Here is a 27,534-nt window from a genome sequence, read left to right as displayed (position 1 = left end):
AGCTATGCAGAGATGCCTTGACGAGTGCCGTTTCCCCGATAGATGGAAAAGGCAGAAACTGGTGCTGTTGCCGAAGCCCGGGAAGCCGCCAGGCGACCCATCGGCGTACAGACCAATCTGTCTGATAGACACGACTGGCAAACTGCTTGAGAGGATCATCCTCAACAGGCTCACCCCGTACGCGGAAGGTACGGACGGTCTGTCAAGCAACCAGTTTGGCTTTCGGAAGGGTAAGTCCACAGTGGACGCTCTCAACTCAGTGATAAATACTGCCGAGATAGCGATCCAACGAAAAAGGCGAGGTATTCGATACTGTGCGTTAGTGACACTTGACGTGAAGAATGCATTCAACAGCGCAAGCTGGGATGCCATCGCGCTCTCGTTACACCGGCTTAGCCTACCGGTGGGTCTGTACCGGATCCTGGAAAGTTACTTCCAAAACCGCGTACTGCTATACGAGACCGATGCCGGTCAGAAAAGGGTTCCGATTACCGCCGGAGTCCCGCAGGGCTCGATCCTAGGCCCGGTGCTATGGAACCTCATGTATGACGGGGTTCTGAGACTGAAGTTCCCTCCTGGGGTCAAGATCGTCGGCTTTGCCGACGACGTAACCTTGGAGGTCTACGGGGAGTCAATTCCTGAGGTAGAACTAACCGCAGAACACGCGATTAGCACGGTGGAGGAATGGATGAGCGCGAGAGGCCTGGAGCTCGCTCATCATAAGACGGAGGTAGTTATCGTCAACAACCGCAAGTCGGCACAACATGCAGTTATCCATGTGGGAGAAGTCGCGATCACTTCACAGCGAAGTCTGAAGTCTCTCGGAGTCATTATAGACGACAAGCTGACCTTCGGCAGCCATGTCGACTATACGTGCAAGAGAGCGTCGACTGCTGTTGCGGCACTATCGAGAATGATGTCCAACAGCTCAAAGGTGTGCGCCAGTAGACGTAGGTTACTGGCAGGCGTTGCCGTATCTATCCTCAGGTACGGCGGCCCGTCATGGTCAAGAGCACTGAGGGTAACCAGTTACCTACAGAAACTGGAGAGCACCTACCGCGTGATGTGCCTCAGAGTGATATCTGCCTACCGCACGGTATCACACGATGCATCCTGCGTGATAGCGAGCATGATGCCAGTCGGGCTGGTCATTCGGGAAGATGAGGAGTGCTTTGAGCAACGTGGAAATAGGGGAGCCCGCGAGCGCACCAGGGTGACCTCGGTCGCCAGATGGCAGCGTGAGTGGGACAACTCCTCGAAAGGTAGGTGGACCCACCGGCTGATACCTAGCATATCGAGCTGGGTGGGAAGACCCCATGGGGAAGTTCACTTCCACCTGACACAATTCCTGTCAGGCCATGGCTGTTTCCGTCAGTACCTCCACAGGTTCGGACACGCGGAGGTCCCAGTCTGCCCGGACTGCCCAGGTGTAGATGAAACTGCCGAGCACATACTGTTCGTATGTCATCGGTTCGACGTCGAAAGAAGAGGAATGCTTGACGTCTGTGGCTGGGACACAACCCCGGATACCCTTATCCAGCGGATGTGTCAAACGGTGGAGAAGTGGAACGCAGTCTCGGCTGCTACCATCCAGATTGCCAGTAGGCTACAGGTAATCTGGCGAACCGAGCAACAGACGGCGGGCACGGCTAACTAGTGATTGGTTAGCTGGAGCGAAAAAGGCCAAGCGCAAAATAAGAGAGTGAATGGTCTGTTCATGCCGAGGTAGGTTGGCGCAGCGAATGGCAACCGCGTAAGGGGTAAACCCAGCCACCCCGAAGCAAGACAGAAGAGTGAGTGTATAGGCGTATAAGTGGACTGCCTCATGCCAAGACGGGAGGGTCGTAGCGTAGTATGTTGGAACTAAGCTATCGATGCCTCATGGCGTGGCAGAGGAGTGAAAGGGTGAGCATCCAAGTCAGTCTCACACTGCATGTTAAGGGTGAGCATAAAAGTCAGCCTCACAGGTTGGTAGCAAGCAAGGAATGAAAAAGGTGAGCACAAAAGTCAGCCTCGCATGGTATGTCAGAAGTGGGGCCTAAGAAAAATGTCCCACATGGGATGCCAGAGGGAGTGACAAAGGTACAATAGAGTGGCACGATTGAGAGTGAATCAGGTGATAGGGTGAGCACCCAAGTCAGCCTCACATGGATGGGTAGGGCGAGCACAAAAGTAAGCCTCGCAAGGAATGAGTAAGGTGAGCACACAAGTCAGCCTCGCATGGAACGTAAAAGGTGAGCACAAAAGTCAGCCTCATGTGGGAGTGTTTGAGAGCGAATCAAAGTGTGATTGAGAGAGCACCCAAGTAAGCCTCATACAGGATGTATGATCGCGCGAGTGAGAGTGAATGAGTACACTTAGTACAGCCATCCCCCCAGAAGTAATACCGAGAGGTAGTTCCTGGGAGGAATGATGGCGGAGCCCAATGGAGTTTAGTCGGTATTAATGGCTGGTCACCATTCGAGTCCGACACGCCCCCAGTGCACCCCGTGTGGTAGATTGGACCCTACCGTTAGCACGTGTACTGGGCTAGGACATAAAGGTCTTCTCCATTGTAAAAAAAAAAAAAAAAAAAAAAAAAATACGACTAGTGAACCTAAATGTGATGAGATTAGATTGAATATTTTTCTACGAAAGTTATCTTCGACTAACCAGGCTTTCCAGTCACGAGAAGGGACCGCGTCAGCATCACATGCGATGAATATGCATAACTGACGGTCATGGTGTTGAGCGGCTGACCCTGAAATCTATCCCAGACCCGTATTCGTTCGTCCAGTCCGACCGATATTGCGTAACTCGGGGAACATGCAAGTGCGACGATTGAGTCGTCATGGGCTTCAATTTTGTACATACAGGCACCTATAGATATCCAATTAATTTAATTATGTAGATTTAGGCCATACCGTAAATTTGGCTGACATACCCCGTATCAAGTCCCACACACATAGCACACCATCCTGGTAACCAGATGCGCCCATATCGGCCTGCCACTGGCCTATGAAAATACATGTGATAGGACCGCAATGGCCGTTTAGGGTGAACTGCAATAGGTGGCTATCGAGCCGGAACTATTATAAGGTCTTGAAAAAAAAATTTAAATCTGTAAAACTAACTCGATGCGGTAATGCCCCCAAGAAAACATTCCATCGCACCATCTATATTTACGTGAGTGGAAAATTCGAGTTATACATATTTCGACGTAAACCTATCGCTATCGAGCCGGAACACTTTAACAGTGTGGCCCTGGCTGCCAGTAATGACTGTACCGCCCGCCACTTCCAAACATGTCGACGGTGACCCTGCTGTGAAACTCCATGATACTCCTCGGATACGTGATGTTGAGCTGGCAACGCTGTGGACGGATTTGAGCCGGCGGATAGCGGAAATAAACTAATGCTTCCTGCCGAACCGGTGCGTTCGTGGGCTAAAAAAGAATAAGAATTAAGGCACTTGATGAAATACTCATTACAGACTGAAAATTAAGACTTAGAATATGCAGTATTTAAAAGAAGTAAAATCTTTCTGTTCTGCGCCCTAGGTGAGCTAAAAAAAATGCTTGAAACATAGAACTTACTTCGCCCATATGCAGACGTAAATCCCCAATCGATCTGACAACCTTGCGTGTACGTTTCCAGTCTCAGAAAATCGATTCTTCCACTCAACCGTGCGACTATCACTTTGTCACCGGCGAGCTTTATGTTAGTTACCCCATTGTTGTGGGTGTTTTCGGCTTCATATATACCCTGCAATGAAACGTCCGTCAATAGTTGTAATAAAAAACAAATGACTCCAAACAATTTACCATAAAGTTACCAGTCGTTCCCTTCCAGAACTCCAACCGCCTGAGAACATTCGCTAGCGCTCATCTGCTCCCGGGGTGGGATGAAGCCGTATGATTGGACTTACTCTCCATCGCTGCTACATCATAGCCCTTGGTCGCATTATTCCACAAAAACCGAATTTGCAGATCCGCACAAATACAAACCTTTTAGGCATACACGATTATCATTTGTGAAATGTTTCTCACACTGGACGGTAACACGAAACCATTCTGGGTTAATATTTTCCTGCATCTCATTCTGATGATTGTGCCTGATGAAGTTAAACTGTAGTTTTTTCTTCAGCTTGAAAGCAAAACTGGTCGGCGAACTCTCAGGAAACGGGAGACAGCTGATGTTTTTGGATTCCTTGGCAGGATGAAATACATCACGGCTCACAGAAAGTATATGTAAGCCGTGGAAATACATTATCAGATAGGAAGAGAAAACAGGAAAAAACAAAAAAGATGTCATCGATGTTTGAAGAGCACTTTTCACTTTAAAGCAGCGTTGTCAGATGGTTTTGTATAATAGGTTTGTTCTAGTACACAGAAGCTGCTCCGGAGCAAACAGAAGCAAAAAAACTTGCTTTTTACTCCAGTTTGCTAACGGAAGAAGAAAAAAGCGAACATAGGAACGATTTTCTCTCTGTTTGCTTCGGAGTACTTCCACTTTCTACAGGTACTGGAACAAATCTAATATCGGTATAGTTCTAAATAAAAATAAGGTATACATCGGTGTGAAGATGTATGCTAACCAAAAGTTACCTGCAACTGCAAATTATTGGTTTTAAATTATAAATCATTCTAATGTTATGTAATCAAATCTACTGAGCTCAATCGATTTCAGAATCGGTTGTTGAGCTTCATTTGAAGTTTTGATAGTAACCTGGCAGATTGCTGAATCAATTTCCGGATGATTTGATGTGGAAAGGTGAATACATTTTCTAAAAAGGCCCATATTTTTTGGTAAGCAAAAAGAAATCGGTATTTTTAGTAACCTTATTGGTATTGAAATTAAAAATCGGTTTAAATATCGATAAATCGGTATATTCTGCAACACTGTTTTGGGGTTCATCTACGTCAAAACAAAGTTTTTGACAAATTCGAATGAACTCTTGGAGTTCATACCCAGTAAACGAAACGGCGAATAGCCAGATTAAAATAGATGCCGGCGAGCGGTAGGCTACTGGAACTTTGTTATAGGCTACCCGCCGTAACTTTATTTCATATTCCCCACTGGAAGTTCATCCAAATGGTGTAAAAGTATGGAGAATCAAGGTAAAATAGGACAGGGGAATACAGAGTAAAATGGGCAGTTCGAAGAATTTTTGATTTTTTCAATAGTTAGAGACACCAAATTAACGTGACAGTATTCAGAATCGATCCAGCGATGAAAACGGAAGCTGTTCTGCATATAAAATTTTTTGACGAGAAAGGTCTATTATAAATGCGACAACAATAAACTCATAACCTTTTTAATGGTTATTTAGCCATAGGTAACGAGGAAATCGGTATGTTTTATTCATGTACAACAAAAAATACTCAGCAACAATTTAATTTATTATTAATTGTTACGCGTGATTTTGTCTCCAGCGATTGGCCAAAATTGGTCGCTTTTAGAATTTGGTGCTCTAAGCATAACTGTCCCATGTTAATAGCGAATCCCATAACACATGGAACAGTATAGCGACCATACAGCTGCAACAGCGAATTTAGCATTGACATCAATATAACCAGGTTGGTTGCAAGCAGAAAGAACAATACTAGCTGGGCTGCTAGCTGTTTGTGCTACTAATAACACTTGCACTGCCGTGATACGCATAACAGTCCCATTTGCTATGGATTTCCTATGCAGGTGGGACTGTTATGCATATCACGGCAGTGCAGTCTGTCAAATTAACATGATTCTATGATCTAGCTTCAATGACGATGGAATATAGCCGAATCCAAAGCCTAACCCATCAGCGCATTTGATCATGTAATGGATATTATAAACTCTGAAAGAAATACATTTTATTGTTGTCTGTTTTTGAGGTTAGAACTTTTATACTATTGTGAGAATGGTCCTCAGCAACTATCCTTCCAAATCAAAAACTCGTGCTAGCAATGGCTTCGTTCAGAAGCGTCAGCATCACAAGCGATGAATATGCATGACTGACGGTCATGGTGTTGAGCGGCTGACCCTGAAATCTATCCCAAAACCGTATTCGTTCGTTCAGTCCGAGCGATATTGCGTAACTCGGGGAACAGGCAAGTGCGACGTCATGTCGTCATGGGCTTCAATTTTGTACATACAGGCACCTATAAATAACCAATCAATTTAATTATGTAGATTTAGGCCATACCGTAAATTTGGCTGACATACCCCGTATCAAGTCCCACACACATAGCACACCATCCTGGCAACCAGATGCGCCCATCTCGGCCTGCCACTGGTCTATGAAAATACATGTGATAGGACCGCAATGGCCGTTTAGGGTGAACTGCAATAGGTGGCTATCAAGCCGGAACACGTTAACAGTGTGGCCCTGGCTGCCAGTAATGACTGTACCGCCCGCCACTTCCAAACATGTCACCGGTGACCCTGCTGGTGAAACTCCAGGATACATCGAAGTTCCTCCTCGGATGCGTGATGTTGAGCTGGCAACGCTGTGGACGGATTTGAGCCGGCGGGTTGCTGAAATAAACTAATGCTTCCTGCCGAACCGCTGCGTACGTGGGCTAAAAAGAAAAAGAATTAAGGCACTTGATGACATACTCATTACAGACTGAAAATTAAATGACTTAGAATATACAGTATTTTAAAAGAACAAGTAAAATCTGTCTGCGCCCTAGGTGAGCTTAAAAAATTGCTTGAAACATAGAACTTACTTCGCCCATATGCAGACGTAAATCCCCAATCGATCTGAAAACCTTACGTGTACGTTTCCAGTCTCAGAAAATCGATTCGTTCACTCAACCGTGCGACTATCACTTTGTCACCGGCGAGGTTTATGTTAGTTACCCCATTGTTGTGGTTGTTTTCAGCTTCATATATATCCTGCAATGAAACGTCCGTCAATAGTTGTAATAAAAAACAAATGACTCCAAACAATTTACCTAAAAGTTACCAGTCGTTCCCTCCCAGAACTTTAAACGCCCATCTGCACACCCAATCTCTATGAGATCATCAAAAAAGTCCAGATACCAGATCGGCGAAGTCTGGTAACATTTCTTCCGCGCTGAACTTCCTCCTCCAGGTGGCTGAAAACATTCCCCAGCGCTCATCTGCTCTCGGGGTGGGCAGTTCCGGCATCAGGTGCAAAGCGTCGATAGTTTTAATCGAGTATAGCGTCGAAAAAGGATCGTTTCGCAGCACCTCCAGTTTTAATTCTACTAGATCTTTGCGAATAATTTCAATTAGCAAACATGCATCCGCCGCGCTAAAAGATTAATCGGGTAATTTTAAAGCTGACACTAAATATTTCGACTTACTTGCATGCCTCTGCATTTTCCGTGGAGGAAGCTGTTTCTCCATATTCGCTTCAGCTCGTTTTTCTTCAGGAGCTATGGACTAGAAGGTTTTTCCGCATTCTCTTTCTCTGGACTGTCAGTCGCCGGTTCTGATTCCTTGTCCTTGGTTATACTCAGATCGCTAACCTATTTTTATTGAAAAGGAAAATTTAAATCCCATTGAACAATGATGGCTCCAAAAATAGTTTAGGTGGTTATGACAAAAAGAACACTTACGAGTGCAGAAATTCCCAGAACCTCCGCCTTTTTGACCCAGTTATCTGCATCGCTTGCCATCGCTTCGACCGGGTACAATGTATGGGAAAACGTCCTGAATCCGAACGGGTACTGTCTCATCGGTGGTTTATGCCTGGCAAATCGCTGAATTTTGCTCAGAACGATCATGTGGAAAAAAAACGATGCCTTTTTTGTCTGCTCACTTCGCTGCCAAGAAACCGACGATGAGTCCTTTTTCCAAATAAGTCACACGGTTGGCCCGAGTGAATATGTGCGTGTAGAATACGCTTCCATTATGTTTGTTCTGTAAATTAACAAGGACATCTAGACATGAAAAAGAATGTTGCAGGGGGAAGCTTATGGTAAAAACTTACCGAACGAGAAAGTCCTTTCCAAGTATCTTGCTGTTGTGTTTAATGTTGACGGTAACGAAGTCGGAAGCGACTCTGACCTATGAGATTTTTCTGTCCCCGAGCGCTATCAGCGGACACACTACGAATTTAACCGTCAAGTGGCTTTCACTTTTGCTGAGCTGGAAGCGGCCGCTCTGAATCTGTACAGCGACATCCTTTTGAACCACTTCGGATTCATGAACTATACACTATAATTATATTATACAATGGATTTTTTCATAACGTTTACTATTCCCTAAAATCACGAACCGATCCAATGGCTAATGATTGTGTAGAACTAGGGGAAAGTAATAAAAACATGAACGACAGCGAGCAGGATAAATTCGAGGATTTGAACAATCAGTTAAGTCAGCTGTTGCGGGGTAACACATAACGGGCGCGTTCATCCGAGGTGAGATATAATTTCAAACTGTAACTGTAACTGGTGCCCGACGTCGACAAAAATAAGTCGTTAGTTTTCTGAGATTTTTTCTGCAGAAAACTAAAATATTTAGAAGTGTCAAACAATCAAAAACAAATCTATCAGTGCAGCCAGTTTTAGCACAATTTCATCACTCTGACAGTGTACCTTTATGGGTGTACCTGGGTCATAAAATGTGTCCTCAAAAAATCGTCAGAGCATTCCGTATTAACATATTTGTATTTGGTAACCTGGCAGATTGCTGAATCAATTTCCGGATGATTTGATGTGGAAAGGTGAAGACATTTTCTAAAAAGGCCCATACGTAATAATATTGATCTTATTATATCTTATTATATGAAAATCGTGATTTTTTGGTAAGAAAAAAGAAATCGGTATTTTTAGTAACATTATTGGTATTGAAATTAAAAATCGGTTTAAATATCGATAAATCGGTAAATTCTGCAACACTGTTTTGGGGTTCATCTACGTCAAAACAATGTTTTTGACAAATTGGAATGAACTCTTGGAGTTCATACCCAGTAAACGAAACGGCGAATAGCCAGATTAAAACAGATGCCGGCTAGCGGTAGGCTACTGGAACTATGTTATAGGCTACCCGCCGTAACTTTATTTCATATTCCCCACTCGAAGTTCATCCAAATGGTGAAAAAGTATGGAGAATCGAGGTAAAATAGGACAGGGGAATATAGAGTAAAATGGGCAGCTCGAAGAATTTTTGATTTTTTCAATAGTTAGAGACACCAAATTAACGTGACAGTATTCAGAATTGATCTAGCGATGAAAACGGAAGCTGTTCTGCATATAAAATTTTTTGACGAGAAAGGTCTATTGCACCTTGAAATCGTAGGTGATAGAAACAATCTTACATGCAATCAGTATAAGATTCGTAACACACTAACACTCTCTCAATCGTGATCAGACGCTACTAAAAAACTTCATATTAACGTTGTAATTCCGGAATCGTAATCGTTTGCACACTCTGCGTTTCGTTTCTCTAGCACAATTAGAATACATTTTCTATATATTTGGTTAGCTCGGTACAACACAGACTTGATAGACCATATCATGCTTCTCGTCTAGCGGTAAACCAAACATGGGGTCCTGCGAACAAGCAAAATAATAATTATGGGGATCATCGAGGAATATACGGTGGTGAAAATGGAAGTAACTGTCGAAACAACTTGGAATTCAACAACACCATAAGGACGATGTTTATTTCGCAATTCGGCCACTATATGGCGTTTGAGTTTAGCTTTCGGCTGATGTTTGTCTTCACTTCTTTCGACGGGACACGCAGTTCATCGAAGTTTTTTCTGCGAACGTTTCCGGGCTGATCTGCAGTGTCGTTTTTAAAAACAAAAATGAAACGTTTCTAGCTCGAAAATTCACGTACACGTACCGTACCTAGATTAAAATACCAAGTAGGATGTCTCGCAAGATTAAAATCCTTTCTGGGCTTTACATCTCCAGTACATCAAATTTAGAAAATCTTGGCGAACATCCTCTAACGATACAAAGAGAAAAACATCTCACTTTTTTGCACAAACTTATCGCCACAACAAACCGTAACCATGGGTTGAAAGGGTATGCTGTTTGAAAAAATAACCTTAACAACAGATTCATCAGCGTTGCTAGTTTTATGCATTTTCTAATCAAATGCCAATTTTGACAGTACCAGTTACCTGAGTCACTGAGGGGTAGTTAGATTTGCGATACACTTTTGGAATTCCAGTGTCTAGTCGTGTCGTTGGCAAAACTGTAATAAACTGCAAAATTGGAGCTGCCTTCCAGAGGTAAGTGAGTTTTTAATGAAAATAGATATTCGCTCACTCATCCTGTTTTCAGCCTCTTCGAATGCCTTTCTGGAATTAAAACATCTTCCCTTGCCTGCTATGAACTGATCCGCAGTGAAAGTGAAGCAGAGCTACGCCGCGTTTATTTGATCATATGAAATATTTTTCTAAAATCGAACCCAACGTTACTTTCTGCCTAATGTTGGCAGAATAAACTTATTTAACTTTGAAAGAGAATACAACGGGGAAAATAAGGATATGAAGTTTTCAGCTGACCACATCAATGATTATGTCCAAGAGGAACCTATGTTTCATAGCAAGTTGCATTATCGGCCGGACCTTTTTAAACAGCACATGTGCGCAATTCCTTCAATCCAGTGACTGTGCTGACCAAAGCTTACCTGCAACCTTCTGATTTCCGGTTGGTGCAACGCATTTGCTATTGAATTTTCTATCTCGGAGCTAGATTGTGTTCCGCTATAACCATGGATAAATGTTGGGCCTAGACGAATTTTGTAATACAAAACTTTAACGCCACTCGAAAGCAAGATGAAAATTTTAGAATACTATTGCCTGTTAAAGAACGAGTTTTGCCGCTTTGGACACAGAAAGCTGCTAATCACTGTCCATAATTAAACAATTATCAATACTATTGAACCTCAGGGTTTGTTGGAGAAGCAAGGATTTAAAGTGAACCACATCTAGAAAATTACATCGAATATCACCGATCTGTATCAGTTCTAGGACTGAAACTTACAAGCCTAGTCCAAAAAAAGCGCCGCCATAAGAAGACATAGAGTTCGACCAATAGGGGTTGTGGCCGACTATTTGGTCATTCTCAGGAAATGCTGCAGTTTTTCTTTTGGAATTTGTGTTCGATTAGGCCTACCTACCATTTATAAAAATTGAACATAAAATTAAATGAGATTGACAACAACCAGTAGCGTTTTTATAAGAGAGCGCATAAATCGTGCCGCTTGTAAAAAATGAGTAACCTCTTGCTAGGCGGTAATTTTTTCAAGCCAGCAACTGCCTTTTTAAAAACCAAAACAAACCAACGCAAGAGCATGGGCAGCTTGGGCCTACAAGCAGCTAGTCCCAATATATGTTGACTACTGCCAATGCACAGTGGTCCGAATCCAGAATTTAGGATGACAAAAACATTTGTGACTAAACTACTGGTTCTAGAGATTTCACGTCTTCGGAACAAATAATCTGTGTCAATTGGGGCATCTTTTGAGATGGGTGCTATTAGGGTGGTCCTTATTGTTTGCACGATCTGAAAATTATTTTCGAAATAAGAAGAGATAGAACAATGAAGTGTTCCGCAAAATTGTAGTACAACCTTTTTCAAGCAACTTTGCTAAGGACGTTATATTTGTAACTTTAATGGTTTTAATTTTACAGCTATTAAAATGTTGTGTGATAGGGTATCCCTAATAAAATCAGTTTTTTCGTTATAACTTTTTAAATAATTTTTTTCCGTCAATAGCGTCTTCACAAAACTTTTAGAGCTTATTGAGACAAATATTATTTATATGGACATATTTGAGATAGCTCATTTAGTTAAAAAGTTATGAGCATTTTTAGCAAAAAAACACAACCTTTTCAAATGTTGATATCTTAAAATGGAGCAAGTGAAATTGATTTCTTTTTTTTGCATTCGAAAGACCACAATTGATAGTATGTTTTATGAAAAAATCTCAGAGGTCATTTTTGTTTAACTCATTTTATTTTAGTTTGAATATTGAGAATATTACTACTATTTGTAGCATTAAAGGAAAAACGGTCAGTGTAACCTAGCAACTATTTTTCAAATAAGATCAGATAGATAACCATCTCAAATAAAACCTCTCGAGTGTGCCGAAGGGCCCGCTGAGTTGTTTCCGATGTATTTCGTTTCGCCTGAGCCGCGGAAAACCTTTCCAGCCCTACGTCATAATGTGGCGAAGAGTCCGCTGAATTATTATTTTAGTCACAGTCATGGTAGAATCCATTTGGGAATCGGAAAACCTTCCCAGCACCCTGCTTAAGTGCGGCGAAAGGCCCATGCATGCTGTTAATTTGTCACGAGTAATCAAGATCCGGGTAGCATCTGGAAGATCTAGACTTCTATACTTATTGTACACCCGTATCTGTTTGACCCCATTCTACTCTATGTATTTCTATGGTTTTCTCGAAACTTGCGGATAGACTTATTCCTCGTTTCTAAAGCCTTTTCACTGAGGCATTAGAAACGAGAAATAAGTCTATCGTAGAAAAACTCTAGTAAGAGAACTGCGGAGAGAAAAACAGCATTTTTGGCAACGTGTGTCCCGGCATTGTATGGCAACACGTCCAATGTTATAAGGATAGGCAATGTTCGATTGGATCGCTTTTTGACAGCTAAACGCGAATCCAATCGATTCAAAATGGAGTCTCCGCAGTTCTCTTTCTAGAGTTTTTCTAGTCTATCGGCAAGTTTCGAGAAAACCATTCAAGAAAATTTAGCAGCGTTGCCAATATTGAAGATGTATTAAAAAAATTGCGGCTTACTTCGGACCCTATGATCTTGTTGAAAAATAGGTCAAATAATGTTCCAGATTTCTAGATCTTCTGGATGCTACCCGGATCTTGATTACTCGTGACAAATTAACAGCATGCATGGGCCTTTCGCCGCACTTAAGCAGGGTGCTGGGAAGGTTTTCCGATTCCCAAATGGATTCTACCATGGCTGTGACTAAAATAATAATTCAGCGGACTCTTCGCCACATTATGACGTAGTGCTGGAAAGGTTTTCCGCGGCTCAGGCGAAACGAAATACATCGGAAACAACTCAGCGGGCCCTTCGGCACACTCGAGAGGTTTTATTTGAGATGTTGTTTATCTATCTGATCTTATTTGAAAAATAGTTGCTAGGTTACACTGACCGTTTTACTTTTAATGCTACAAATAGTAGTAATATTCTCAATATTCAAACTAAAATAAAATGAGTTAAACAAAAATGACCTCTGAGATTTTCATAAAACATACTATCAATTGTGGTCTTTCGAATGCAAAAAAAAAGAAATCAATTTCACTTGCTCCATTTTAAGATATCAACATTTGAAAAGGTTGTGTTTTTTGCTAAAAATGCTCATAACTTTTTAACTAAATGAGCTATCTCAAATATGTCTATATAAATAATATTTGTCTCATTAAGCTCTAAAAGTTTTGTGAAGACGCTATTGACGGAAAAAAATTATTTAATAAGTTATAACGAAAAAACTGATTTTATTGGGGATACCCTATCACACAACATTTTAATAGCTGTAAAATTAAAACCATTAAAGTTACAAATAAGACGTCCTTAGCAAAGTTGCTTGAAAAAGGTTGTACTACAATTTTGCGGAACACTTCATTGTACTATCTCTTCTTATTTCGAAAACAATTTTCAGATCGTACAAACAATAATGACCACCCTAATGTCACCCACCTCAAAAGATTCCTCAATTGACACAGATTATTTGTTCCGAAGACATGAAATCTCTAGAGCCAGTAGTTTAGTCACAAATGTTTTTGTCATCCTAAATTCTGGATTCGGACAACTGTGCAATGTGTCTACATCGTCAAAGGGATGCAACCCGCCGGAAATGGGACATCTATTGAGTAGTCTTTGGAAAAATTGTCCAGAAAATGCACCCAGTGATTTTGGTGGGCTGAATAATATAATAAACAGTTTATTGTTGGTCTGAATAAAATAAACTCGAAAATATTCCTAAGCTGTTCTCGTGTTTTAGGTTGAGATAATTAACTAACTAGGTGCAATGTCATAACTCGTACAATGTGCTACATTTCATCTTGTGCCACCGCAGTGCAGCGGCACAGTAGAAAGTTCGACGAAAACTATGCGCCTCGAGTTCTTTTGTCGTTATTAAATGTTTGAATAGATCATTACTTCCTTACAAGCACGACGTGCACACCAACGGCAATCCATCCAATGGTTTGAAGGCGGAATATCATCATATTCATTGATACATGGCCACACAAATGCGAGCGGTTTTCGGTTTTTTCGGAAGGGACGAACACGTCTGGATACATTGCGTGAAAGGGTCCTTCAGTTACAATATCTGTAGCATTACATTCATCAATACGAGCATTCTAATTCATCGTTTTACCTGTTAGAGACTATATAAGTTTACTGGAAGTGACAATGGATTTGCTCAAAAATCTTCCTGATCCTTAAACATGTACTTCACAGAAGTAAGCGGTCGTACAAGTGCACTTGGCAAAAATTTCTTCCCTAGTGTTTTCTAAACACATTATGTGCGGTTTTATATGGGTGAGCAACCATCCGTGAGTATCGTGTGGCAAAGACTTTCCTGCAATTTCACAATTGCGGAAGCGTACTCAAACGAGTGAGCTACCGTACAAGTAAACTGTGTACTCGCACACTTGTGCTTTTATAGGGTGAGATACCGTAGTGTGTGTGGTAAAAAATATGTACTGAAAACGGTCCACGCTCCCTTCGGATAGCCTTATCTGGTGATAGCTGCATCTGGCAATTGATTTCCGTTGTTAGGTCGGAATATATTACTCTCTGGAGACATGAAAAGTCGATTTGCTACAAAAAAATTAGAATATCGTTAAAATTCTACTAGCAGTCAACAAACTCATCTGATTCTTACCTTACTCTAGAACACTTATTTTCTGTACTAGTGGATAACTGTTTACACTTCAGTTGCTAAATAAAGCATTAAAACGACGAATCCTGGAGATTTTTTGTTTGACCACGGCATTGTTTCCATTGTTCTTCGCATATCGCAGGGTATTGATCGTTTCCTGGCACGAATAGTCGGTCGGCGAAACGCAAGTTATCGTTAATGTAAGCGAATTTCCATCCAGTGAATCCTGTAAATCAATTTTGACGCTCTATTTGTCACATAACTAAATTATCCTCCGGAGAAGCACAAATGTAAATTTAACAATACAAAGAAATCAACAGAAAATAATTGACCGACTCCATTATTAAAACCTTCTCCAGTGGCTTGATATTTTTGGGTCGCTTCAATCCAGCCAAATACCTATCAAGTGAAATGTGCTGTTCGTGATCGTTGACCAAACCCTTCGACCGATTGAGCAGATATAGATTATAAAAATCACGCGACTTCGACTGGATACGGGAACTATAGCCGTCGAAACAAACGTTCGTTCGTTTAGTTTAACAAAATCTAGAATCACGAGGCGAAACACTTTTCACCGGTAATAGATTTCACTATTCCACAGGAGACACATTTCATTATAAAAGTTGTTGTAAACATTGCATATGGTTGCACAGCAACTGAAAATCAGATAAATAAAAAATGTTGCAGGAAAAATTATTTTGTGGTTCGCATCGAGGGGTAGCTCAATGTGCTAGTGGCAATAAATATCTCGGGCATTTTTTTTGGCGAATTTCATTGAGTTTCAGGTCGTGTCGTTGCTTTAACCACAGATAACAGACGTTTAAGCTCGATTTGAATCGTGTGTAAATACCCGCTACTGAAATTCCGAATAAATTAGACGTCTGAAACATGTTTGGCAAACGTTTGCAGATGGCGCAGTGATCGATACAATGCAATTAGAGTGCAGCTGTCAAACACGTGTAGCAAACAGTTGCGCAGATGGCAATAGTGAAACACGGATTTCCAACGTTTATCAATTTGAAAGTTTACACAGGTTTTTGAAGAAATTTTGTTCTAGCCTAAACGTCTGTTATCTGTGCTTTAACTAAGAGGAATACCTTCATATTTCCACTGTCAGTGGAACATTATTAACACTACCCAGAGCTGTTCCGGTGTTTTAAATAGTACAAAATTTAAATATCAGTGCACATATATTTTGTAATAATTATATTTTTAAGCGAAATATTCCAGGTTTGAAATAATGTTAATATTACATCATTGAATTTTTTCTTATAATTATGATCACATAATAACGATACTCCTCACGCATTCGAGCATTGATATTCTTCGTGTTCGATAGGTAGACATTTTGAGTGTTCGATAGGTAGATTTGCTTCAGCCCAGTAAATTTTGTCGAGCTCAATCGGCCCGATTATCAGGCCGATGATCGGACCGACTAAGCCCGATAACGGGCCGTTAAGAGCAGGATATCGGGTTTATATCGTGCAATTCTGCACCATTTGCATAAACCGCGTCAACCTTTGAAGATGTCAAACGGATCAACATTATCGGACCGACGTGAGCCCGATGTCGAACTATAGAAAATCGGGCGATCGTCGTGCTCCTTGTTTTGCTACTCTTCTTCTTTTTTTTCTGTTTTGAGTTTGGTTTTCTTCTTCTTTTTCATATAAAACAGCAACCATATTAAAATGCATATTTTTATTTATTGACAAAAAAGTATTTTCTAGACTGCGGACGCCTTGATAACGGGTTGTCGTACATTTTAATTATAACGTACAGCTTTTTAGCGAGTAGAACCAAGTGACCTTGATGTATCGGGTGCTCGTTCCAGATTGTAGGTCCTTGTGGGTGGACAGGTGATGCTGCGGTGTCTATACTGAGGATATACAAACCAGAAATTAAGAATCCGCTGAACCACAATTCCAACCAACAGGTCAATCGGCCGACTGCTTTCTACAGTACAGTGTCAAGTCGTTATCAGTATCTGAATAAGGGATTTCGAGAAACATATATTTAGATACATACATATTACGGCGCACCCTGTCTTACCGCTTTGTATGAAGAATCTAGTTGTGTTGTGGCCAGACTCTTGCAGTAAATTCCAATGGTATTATGACAGCAACGGAGATTATATTGCGTGACCAAGGTGGAGAATGAAAGACGTACTACGAAGTTCCAATATCTCGTATTTCACTTCCGGCGAAGCTCTCGACTTCAATGATGAACGGGCGCGACTTACGAAAGTGGCTCGTGGTAGATGGTTTATTGAACCAACCAAGTGATAGACGGTCTGCTTGATGCAGGCCTACTGCTCTTAAGGTCAGTGTCGCTGGTTCAAATCCGCACAAAGATGTTTTCGTTACTGGTCCACGTTAAGATGCATACCATGTCGATGTAAAGCTAAAAAATAGTACAAATCTCAGGAACTGCGCAAAAAGCGTGAGATAAATTTACCGTTTATATACCTCTAGAAGAACAGTTTTTTTAATATACATCGCTAGAGATCTGCTGCTACAATGTTGCACTTAATGCGTGTGCTGTAAGCCTACTGCTCGTACCGTCAATATGTATTCTGGGCCCAATCATTAGCTTGTGAGATTTAGCAATTCTCTGACGTGTCATTGAAGTCGAGGCAGACAATTCTCGGCATACTTAGCAGGGGATTAAAATTTATTCTCGGCCAATATCTGAGTTCGATTTGAAAAATATCTAGAAGAAAATAAATAATAAAAATTTAGGAACAGGTTCTACTGTACTATGGTTTGTTCATTTACCTTCATTTTGTTACCGATACGATGAGAGATCTCACCATTTTGCCGCGAGATTATTTTTGTAATATATATTCCCGCCGAGTCGTCAAGCATTCCGGTTTGTATGTTTACGTTTTTTTGTGGGCTGTATTGTCCAGAACGAAAAACTGATGGAAACGGTTGAATAAACCACTATATTTCGGGAAGTTGACATTTTCACCACTTTGGCTACATATTCAAAACCTGATATTCGATTTTACTTTTTCTTCAATGGTTTATTAAAAATTAACTAGATGCATTTTCTTCACCGTGAAACAAATCCTCAGGATAATTTGCGCAATCGATGAAAGGCACTGTAGTGAAAGCAAACATATTATTTATGCAAAAAACACAAAAAAATCATCTTACCTAATAAACAATTCTGTTCAAAGATTTTGCAGCTGTCCACATCCGCGTCGTAGCATCGGAGTGCTTCCATAAACCATCTGTCTGATACTTTCCATAACAGGAAGCTATACAACATTATATCATACTTTCTGACTTCCGCTTCATCAAAATTGTATCCCAGATGCGTGATTAATTCTTTCAATTGAAAAATGAAGAGTTCGTGCACTACTCGCCTACCGGCGAATAAATTGGGATACATATCTTATGTGGTAATACCAAGCTGGTGCATTGATATTCAGCGAAAAGGCAATCCGCAACCTATTTAGAGACACCAATGAGATCGGCTGTAATGAAAGCTTAGAATTAAATTTATGCAAAAAACTAATCATAGCACTAAAATCCTGTCTATCCTATTTATCATTGGGTTGTCTGCTTTAAAGATATCATCAAGGGGCTGTTCAAAATTGATGCCGCTTGTTCAGTTATGGAAGAGCATGACGGAACATGAATTAACGAGATAAAATCTAAATGAATTTGAGACATACTACTGGAGCGGGGATAATAAAACCATCAACAATTTGAAATATACTTAGAAGAGAAGTGTATTTTAGGCTATTTTTACTCTGCGAGACATTGTTTCATTTGGTCCATAACGAATATCACGTAACATCGATGACAGAGCAGTGGGGTTAAGACCAAGTTCCCTCTGGGTCATGCGAAACTGAAAGCAGCATCAATTTAGGCATAGAGAGCAGCCGTCCATCTCAAGTGTAAAGTTGAGTAAAAAAATTAGGGCGCATCTGAAGGTAATTGTTACCACTAGAGGTGGTTCTGCCGTTATTTTGTCTAGTACGTGAGTTTTATGTAGACCACACAATTGTTGTCCAAGTGACCGTCATAATTATATTGGGATATGCTAGTATGGTAGCCGTAATATTCTAGCATTAGTTCAAATGGCAAAACAAGTATTTTAAACTCATTTGTTCGAATCTGGATGTCTGTTCTCTGTGGCATGGTTAAAATATATTAATAATAGAATAGACGGCGGAGTACAACAAATATTTAAGGCTGTAATATTTAAATATCCACTACCTTTAATTTGTATTTAGAACTGCAATTGGGAATTGAAGGTTACACCAACACAGACTAATTTAAAAAAATATTAAGATGTAGTGAATGTGATTCTCTAATTATTTATCAACATTCTAGTTGGGATTAATGCGCGGACATCTAGGAAAGGGGATTGAATGATTGAATAGGCAGATAGCCTAGGGGAGAGGCATTTAACAAGGTTTCAGATAAATAGGGAAGAGGAGGAGAGGACGTCAGTTGTGGAGTCTCATATCTATCAATCTCCACTATATTAAACTTCGTCCAATTTTGCAAATTTTGTCCCTGGGAGGGACTGAGACCCCCTAATCCAGTGGTTTTCAACCGGGGGTGAATTCACCCCCAGGGGTTAATTAGACTATTCTAGGGGGTGAATCAGGCGGGGTAAATTTTAATTTACTATTCTAGCTATCCCGTCGGATATTTTTTTATGAAAGTGTCTTCAGGAACAGGTTACCAATTGAAAATAGTATAGTTATCAATTTATCATTAAATTGATAATCATTATCTGACGGTGTAATGGTGGTATACAATTTTCAGAATGGGGTACATGAGGGAGATCAATGTTCGGAAAGGGGTACATGGAATGAAAAACGTTTAAAACCACTGCTCTAATCTATAAGCTACACCCCTATCAGTCCGCTAAAAAATCCTGCAGCCGCGAATTATCATCTGAGGCACCATTAATAAATGGTTATTAGTCAGCAGGCATGCATGATTTTAAATTGTTACTTATATGTTAACAATTTTAAAGGATCCAGTGAGGCTAAAAAAGTACTTGCTAGGTTTGCAATCCAGCACTGTTCTTGTAGGTCGCCTTTTGGACAAACAGCTACTAGTTGTAATAATAGTTCTTTTAAACATACTCGAGTGATTAACGTTGAAAAAAGTGTAAATTTGAAATTTAAAGTATAACTAAAGTATAAATTTAAAGTATAACTGATAACATTATGGAATAAAAGCGGAGACCATTCTTAAAGTTGTAATTCAAAATATTCGAAAAACGAGTTGTGTATTTCGGAGAAAAATATTTTGATTTTAAATTCTCTTGAATTGGTACTAATTGATTTGAGGAGTCGTAGACAAATAACCAATGTGAATAGCATGATTGATCGATATTTGTTTTTGTCCATATTATTTAAAAATATGAAATAAATTTGCGCACTACAATGTGTATCTCGTCTAAATTCACATTTTCCACAAATAAAAAAAATCAAAAGGTCTACGGACTTTTGGAGAGTGGGAAGGGGGTTAGTAAAAGTTACTTAAGTCTACGGGAGCAGGGGGTCAAAAAGTGTCAAATTTTGGTCAACCTGGTTTATGACGGTAATGTAGAAATTTAGTATCTAGGAACTCATTACTTTTACGCTGGTATCTTTTCTTTTAGAATTAATAATAGCAGGACCAAAAAGAGGTTAAGAAAAATCATCCGATGAATAACCATCATGAATCGATAATTAAAACATACTTCAAGTATTAGGAAAAATGCTCAAATTTTTATTGTGGTGAACAATTATACAAAAAAGCTAAGCATGTTTTAAGTTATTTATATGAAGTGAAAATATTTTATATGAATATGTTCCCCAATCTGCTGCAGGACACCACAATTAATATTGGAATTTCATTCTGTTACTTACATTCATTACAAATTATTTTTTCCTCTGATGTGTAGCTGATTTTTTGATATTCGAGTTTGGTCTATTCATTTGTTTTATACGCATATGTTAATCAAGTTTTCTTCTCTTTTGTCGAGCAGCCTTTGCGTCATTGAAGCCGTTGATGGCATGGACCATTTCAGAAATGGCCATTCTTCTTTCTATATGCGTTTTTTCTATGCCTATTTCTACAATAAATGCAAACATTTGTTAGTTAAACATAAAACAGTATTGTTTAAACATGGAAAAACATAAAAAAATAATTCGATTTTGGCATAAAATTGGGATGTCAGCTGGTTCACATAAAGGTTATTCGTACAAATGGTGTTGCGTATACTTCGTAGATTGCAGACTGATGGCTCTTATTTCCAGCCAGACTACTTGAGGAGCCATTGCTGACCACGACCATCTTTACCATAACTTAGGATATGGGAAAGGAAGTGGTGATGTGGTACTTACTTAACGAAAGGCCCCGACTCAGTGACACTCCCAAAAGTACCACGGATTGGCTAGTGGGTGGGTTGTTCAGGAATCAGAATATATTGGCTTAAGTGGCACGTTCCCAAGATGTAGTCGGGGATTTGTGCTTACCGTGTGTTTTCATCATTTCCTGAGCGGAGGGAAAGAAGGTGGTGTGGGGAAGTAAAATTGGCAGGGTGCGAAAAATAACAGCACAACAACAAAAATAAACACTTGATAAGTTAATCTCACAAGTAGTTCAACTCGCCTGCGAGTAAGCCTAAAGCTCTTTACCACATTGGATAAGAAACTTTAGTATGTCTCTGAGTTTCAGTCGTCAAACGTGATGTCGTCTATGTAAGGATGGCCGAAAACTCGTAATCGCAATTGATTGTTAGTCAGAATTCGCCTCAAGCAAGCGATGCGACTGAGAATATATTTTCGTGCATAAGAAGTTTGAATAGTTTATTGACTGTAGGATACGTTAATGTTCTAGATGCGAAGGCGTTTAAACTCCGGATAACCGTTTATCGAGAGTTCGTTTCGTTGAAAATAACTTGAACTCCGGACAGCCGGCTGTCGAAAATGCTGTCGACTATATAAAATGGATCATAAATAATGAGTTTAAAGGGATGCGTTAGTCTATATAAATTTCAGCAAATTGAAAAAGTGATATTGTGGCCATTCATAAATTATGCCACGCAAAGATCTTTGGTCTAATACGAACCAAATGATTTGTTTTTTTTTATGAATATAGTGCTGCCGCTGTACGCAAAAGTATCCCATGTATGGAATTTCCTATCCATAAAACGGCCGATTGCGTCAAAGAATATGGCGTACTCCCCATCTCTTTGTCATAATTTGTTTGTTTGGCAAAATGGCCATTTATAATATGATATGTAGTCGTTTTCTGTTAGGGAGAATTTGCCATTGACATTACAGATTATCTTTTGTGGCTGCACTTGTTTGCTATAATACTACAAATTGCACGAATTTATTGTAGTTGGAAGCGAGTTTGTTGTTTGTTCACACCAGGTACTTCATTATTATGTAGCTGAGGATTTTTTTGGACAAGTATACCATACATCGCTTTCTATAATGCTAATAAAATGCCTTTCGAAATATCGCTTCCTTTGAAGAAATGACATTTCCGAGGTCTAGGGCTGGTAGTTCTAGAATCAACTGATATCAGTAAGACAATGTCCTGTGAGTAGACCTATGATTATACGTATACGTTGTGTATGCAGATATGAATTTCTTAGCCCACTGCGTTACACAATTCGTTTAGTCTCCTACCCCAAGCAGAAAGTATTAATTTGATGGCATATGTAGAGTTACCTAAAATGGTTTAATTTCAAGACAAAAAACTGGTTTTAATCCACCTAGCGGTGCAATTGTGCCTTTCTCAATCATGAATACTAGGATTTCATGGATGGTTATGTTCATTATAAATTGTCAAATGTATATAGTACATTTTTATTATACATGACATGACAACTATATACAAGAAAAAAGAAGTCAAAATTGTGTTCACTTGAGTGTTGTTTGTAACTTTAGAAATAACAACTAACAACGTGAAGGGATTCGTTTGCTGTACTACATGCAATTTTCGGGAACATTACATTTTTCAAAGAACTGAAAATTCAGCAATCGTAAAACAGTTCTTTCTGAACAAATCGATAACAGAGGAAAGTCGGTAGTAGTTGCGATGGAGAAGATCTGTACGCTGATTAATCATACAATTCGGCATGGAAAATCTTGTAATTTGTCAGGACAGCTTCTTAGAATATATTGGCTTGATTGGCATGTTCCCCATGTTATTATTTATGTAGTTTATATGTACATTTCTTATAAAAGAGATGTATAGAATTCGCTCAAACTTTCAAGACTTTTTTTCATATATACCAATTGACTTAGCTTAAAGAATCGGGTTATTGTCAATGGAATGGTATTGCAATTGCTCTGAAAACCGACTTTTCGACGGAGGGCCGAGTGACATATACCATTCGATTCAGTTCGTCGAGTACGGCAAATGCCTGTGTGTATGTATGTGCGTGCGTATGTGTGTATGTGCGTCTGTGTGTGTATGTGACCAAAAATGTCACTCACTTTTCTCAGAGATGGCTGAACCGATTTTGACAATCTTAGTCTCAAATGAAAGGTACAACGTTCCCATCGGCTGCTATTGGATTTCTAATCTGACTTCCGGTTTCGGAGTTACAGGGTGATGAGTACGATCACACAGAAATCCCGATTTTAACGAATTCTGCGATGAATGTAAAAAGGTGAAAAATTTTCCACTATGTGACCACAACTGTTTCGATTTGTAGTATTAGGTTACTAACAGCCACTCAAGGTCTCTTTGGCCACATTGGCCACCATCATCAGTTCCGGAAGACCCGGCGGAAGTATTCAAATTCAAAATAAAAGCGGTTTCACAGAAATGGCTAAACCGATTTCCGGAATACCTACAGATGTCTATAAAATTTCGTACGGATCGCTTATCTGGTTCCGGAAATATAGACTTAACCGTCCGGTCACATGAAATTCCCATATAAGCCGGAATGCACAATGTTTATCAAAGGAGGGAATCCCAAGAAATTTTGGAAATCGAATTTGTATTTTTGATGCCAAACATCTTTAAAATGCATGAATCGTCGAGGTTTCAAATTACCTCGAATTTTTTTTTTGGGTAGATCGACTTTTTGGGACTTTACCGATTTTGTACCATAATAATACCGTGGCGGTTTCGAAAAATTTTCGTAAACAATTTGTGGTGTTTAGACCATTTGGGCATAAAGAATCCTTCCTACACATTTTGCGAACATTAGGTTTCTTCTCCCACCAGCTGATCAAGACGACTAAACTAAGTCTCAGAGCGCCGATTACTAGTTGTGATGGTTCTAGTTTTCGATTTGACCCTTTCCCTTTTACAAAATTTTAGAACTCGAATATTGATTTTTTTTCTTATATATAGTTGTCATAATAAGGTTTAAAAAGCTTCAAAAGTCTGGCCTGTAATGTATTGGCACTGTGTAGAACCTAAGACTCATTTTCGTGCCTACCCACTAAAACTTGCTAAAGCCACTCTTTACTTATTGCTTCGTGGAGGAGGGGGTGGTTGTGCTTTCTTCACCACCGCTGTATTTGTCACGACTGTGCCCCAACTAGCGAATCGTATCCGTTAATTGGGGCAACTGACAGCTGGAAAAAATTACCCGAGGGAAACGCTGATTTTTTGTTTTCTTTCTAGAAAAAACAAACAAATATTTTAAGGTTCACGAAAGTTGGCTTTTTCTTCCAATTAAATGATGAATTTTGTGACAAAGAATGTTATTGGAGTTCTTTTTGCTATTAATTCCTTTTTTGATAAATTCTTTCACAAAAAAACAAGAAATGGATACGCCGCTGAAAAAAAATCGATGAAGCGCAAGCACTTGCTAAAAAGTCATTACATCAGAGATAACCTCCAAGAAGTTAGCGCAATATCTAACACATTAAAAAAAAAAAAATTCCGGAATATAAATTCAAAAAATAAAATTCCATTGGATTTCAAAGTATGTTTTTTCTAGATCTCCACAGAAATCAATTATTTAGCCCCTTCTTCTTCCTTCTTCTTCCAATTCTGTTTATTTTCCGTCGGCCTATTTCCGCTACGAGGCCAAACACCGACGCCAGAGAGGTGACACTCCCACTATCTGGATTGGATATCGACCCATCAACTCATGGACCGGGGACCAACGGCTTTACTTCCCTTCCGAAGGAAGGCGTGACCTCAGATTTTTCTCACCTCTGAAAAATCTCAACGACCTCGACTGGGATTGAACCCAGACCAACTGGGGTGGGTGGCGGTCACGCTCACCACCCAACCATCAGCGCCGTCTATTTAGCCCCTTGAAATCGATAGCTTTTAAATGTCAATACAGACTTTCAGTTTTGACATAAGAGTGTCTTTAGTTGGGGCATGCCCCAACTAGTGAACACCTAACTAACGAACCCCCAACTAACGTGCTGTACCTAGACATTTTTTGTAGTTTTTTGAAGTTTGCTGTCAAAATTGACAATATAGACAATCGATTTATATATCCCAAGAAACCTTTCGAGGGAGCTAAAGTTTGTTGAAATCGTGTTGTTATCAAAGTCAAAGGATTTTTGCGTATTGAGGAAACTTTTCTAAGAACAACTATGCATGAATACGTATGCGAAAAGCCTTTTTATAATTTGGAACAACTGTGCGCTGTTACTTGGCAGCAAACCTCTGTTTACTGGAAAATTAGTGAGAGTTCTCATAGCTAGATTCGTTTGCCAGGTTTATTAAAGATCTGTTGACTGTATTACCATATCCCGTGCATCAATCTGCCCCAGTTACTTGCGCCCCTCAAAAATGCAGATAAATTCAATTAATGTAATTAGTGAGTGACTAAAATATTATTTGAAATAATTAGTTTTAAATGAATGCAAAACAATCAACTTACCCAACAGAAGGTTGAAAATTTTTAACTCAGATGCCTTTTTGATTATTTTTCCTTCAGGTGCGTTATGTGCCTTTACGCCCGTCCAGTTGTAGTGGTCAGTATTGTAGAGTAACTGCTCAACAAAATGCTTAAAAAATGTTTTGATAGAATAGCTTTTAAAATCTGTAAACAATACACGCAGTTGGGGTTCATGATCGTTGAAGTTTTCCTCAATGTTATCCAAATCGTGTTGTCCTTTGAGCGGTAGTACAGCACAACGTCTTCCACGATTGTTTTGCGCGTTAATTTCCTCCGTTAGCCGGTCTATCTTCATGACTAGATCATTAAGGATTCTTTTTTGTGCAACCTTTAATTGATTGCTTACATCCACTTTTTTTTCTGTTGAAGAAAAGGGGAAATAATTAGGTCATTAAATAGGGTTGCCACCTCTGGAGTGGCTTTGACCCGGAGATTTTCACTGACCTAAGGGATGGTGGATTGTGAGTGAAACTAGACAGAAATTGGAATCAAAGCGATTGCTCGACATTTTAGAGCACTTTAATCGCTTTTTATTACCTAGCGATCTAAACAGTGTCAAATATGTACTTTTTCATTACCAAAATTATTTAACAATCACTGTAGAGTGTTATGTTTTTGCCAACTTATTGCACACCACTCTTCCATGGCGTTAAACGAAAGCTGTATATTTTTTACTTTTTAGAATGGTTTTGTCGGTATAATTAGGTGTAGTATTTCACGTCCCCGGCTAAATGCCCAGAATACAAAAGCACCAGCTACTCTCGCTGTGATGGATAAATCGAACGAGCATTGCTCTCCTCCACAACTAACAGGAAATAAAGAGCTAAGGAGGCAGAGCGGCGGTATCACATGGGTAGCACTATGTGGTGTTGGGTATTCATCACCAGAGGTCCCAAGATAATGGCAAAACTCACCTCCCTAGCCAACAGTTAAGAATTGTTGCAGGAATAGCAACAATACCGAAAAAAATCGTTTGATGTTGACCTACTCCGTTGAATTAGAACAAATTGATACCTTGGTGCAGCTGTCGATAAGTACCACCAACTGTGAAGTGATTTGGTAAAATTGCAACAAAAAACTTTTTACACCATTTTGAGCGACGTAATGGGATGCAAAATTTCAATTGTAGCATATTGCGAATATTACTTTCCTTGATTTGTAGTAAATTTGATTTGTTTTTCATTTTCATTGGTTTACGAACGAAATTAACAAGGTTTGGTGAACTCATCCTCGTCACCTTGAAACGATAGATTAGTCGGATAAAATAAATCTGAACCAGAGTAATAGTAAACTTAGGCGTTTTAAATATTTTGCAAAGAATTAGTTAAATTAAAAAAAGTTCTTCCCATCAAACCCGAAGAAATTGACGTAAAACCCGGAGGCCCGGAGATCGCTCCCGATAACCGCAGTCTCCGGGTCAAACCCGGAGGGGTGGCAACCCTGTTATTAAATAACGATTACATTTTTTCTTCTATCACAGTCGTGATACGCAGGTTGGGCCATGGTATTTGTCCAGCTAACGAATTTGATTAGTTAGTTTTTTTTGTCAGTACGTTTGTTTAACACGGCATTTGCGAAAGCTTTTTACGTCGGAATTTATTTTTTACATAACATTTTACAAAAAATCTGAAGATGAACATACAATGTGTCTAAAACGAACACTATATTAATTATCATCTTTTTAATCTTCACTTTTTTCTTAGCTTCTCTTATTTCATTGCGATCTTTTATTTTTTTTTATATATTTATTGACATTCTTCTAATATTTGAATTTAACTGTTATGTGCCCGACGCGGTACCCCGGACCTTTTCAGCTTTCAATTACAGTAATGTTTCGATTATATCACATGTAGTTTTA

At 39.7% G+C, this 27,534-nt stretch overlaps 4 long non-coding RNA genes across 9 annotated transcripts in view; all 4 read right to left on the bottom strand.

Annotated features, from left to right (window-relative positions):
- Positions 1–2,657: 2,657 nt before the first annotated feature.
- LOC131677925 (uncharacterized) lies at positions 2,658–3,888 on the bottom strand. Its single transcript, XR_009303479.1, has 4 exons — positions 3,803–3,888; positions 3,575–3,743; positions 2,924–3,424; positions 2,658–2,859 (listed from the first exon to the last, which is right to left on the bottom strand). It is a non-coding gene; the product is annotated as an uncharacterized LOC131677925 (long non-coding RNA).
- Positions 3,889–5,702: 1,814 nt separating this feature from the next.
- On the bottom strand, positions 5,703–7,236 carry LOC131676329 (uncharacterized). 2 transcript variants are annotated; one of them, XR_009303128.1, is made up of 4 exons: positions 6,920–7,236; positions 6,186–6,860; positions 5,871–6,121; positions 5,703–5,817 (listed from the first exon to the last, which is right to left on the bottom strand). It is a non-coding gene; the product is annotated as an uncharacterized LOC131676329 (long non-coding RNA). The 2 variants fall into 2 exon arrangements; XR_009303129.1 differs by having other exon boundaries at positions 5,713–6,121; positions 6,186–6,541; positions 6,692–6,860.
- A 64-nt stretch (positions 7,237–7,300) lies between these two features.
- On the bottom strand, positions 7,301–8,431 carry LOC131676328 (uncharacterized). Its single transcript, XR_009303127.1, has 3 exons — positions 7,924–8,431; positions 7,550–7,853; positions 7,301–7,459 (listed from the first exon to the last, which is right to left on the bottom strand). It is a non-coding gene; the product is annotated as an uncharacterized LOC131676328 (long non-coding RNA).
- Positions 8,432–16,505: 8,074 nt separating this feature from the next.
- Positions 16,506–27,534, bottom strand: part of LOC131677922 (uncharacterized) — a 25,729-nt gene continuing 14,700 nt past the window's right edge. The window contains exons 2-8 of one of the 5 annotated variants that reach the window (XR_009303476.1): positions 25,659–26,036; positions 20,707–20,912; positions 17,981–18,303; positions 17,597–17,925; positions 17,277–17,531; positions 16,872–17,222; positions 16,506–16,806 (exon numbers count right to left, since the gene is read on the bottom strand). This is a non-coding gene — a long non-coding RNA (uncharacterized LOC131677922). The remainder of the gene's footprint in view (positions 16,807–16,871; positions 17,223–17,276; positions 17,532–17,596; positions 17,926–17,980; positions 18,304–20,706; positions 20,913–25,658; positions 26,037–27,534) is intronic. The other 4 variants (XR_009303474.1, XR_009303475.1, XR_009303478.1 and 1 more) reach the window with 4 other exon arrangements.

Source organism: Topomyia yanbarensis, chromosome 1 (assembly GCF_030247195.1).
Source record: "Topomyia yanbarensis strain Yona2022 chromosome 1, ASM3024719v1, whole genome shotgun sequence".
Lineage (NCBI taxonomy): Eukaryota > Metazoa > Arthropoda > Insecta > Diptera > Culicidae > Topomyia > Topomyia yanbarensis.
Note: the sequence above shows the minus strand (reverse complement) of the source record. Positions and strands in the feature narration are given on the sequence as shown.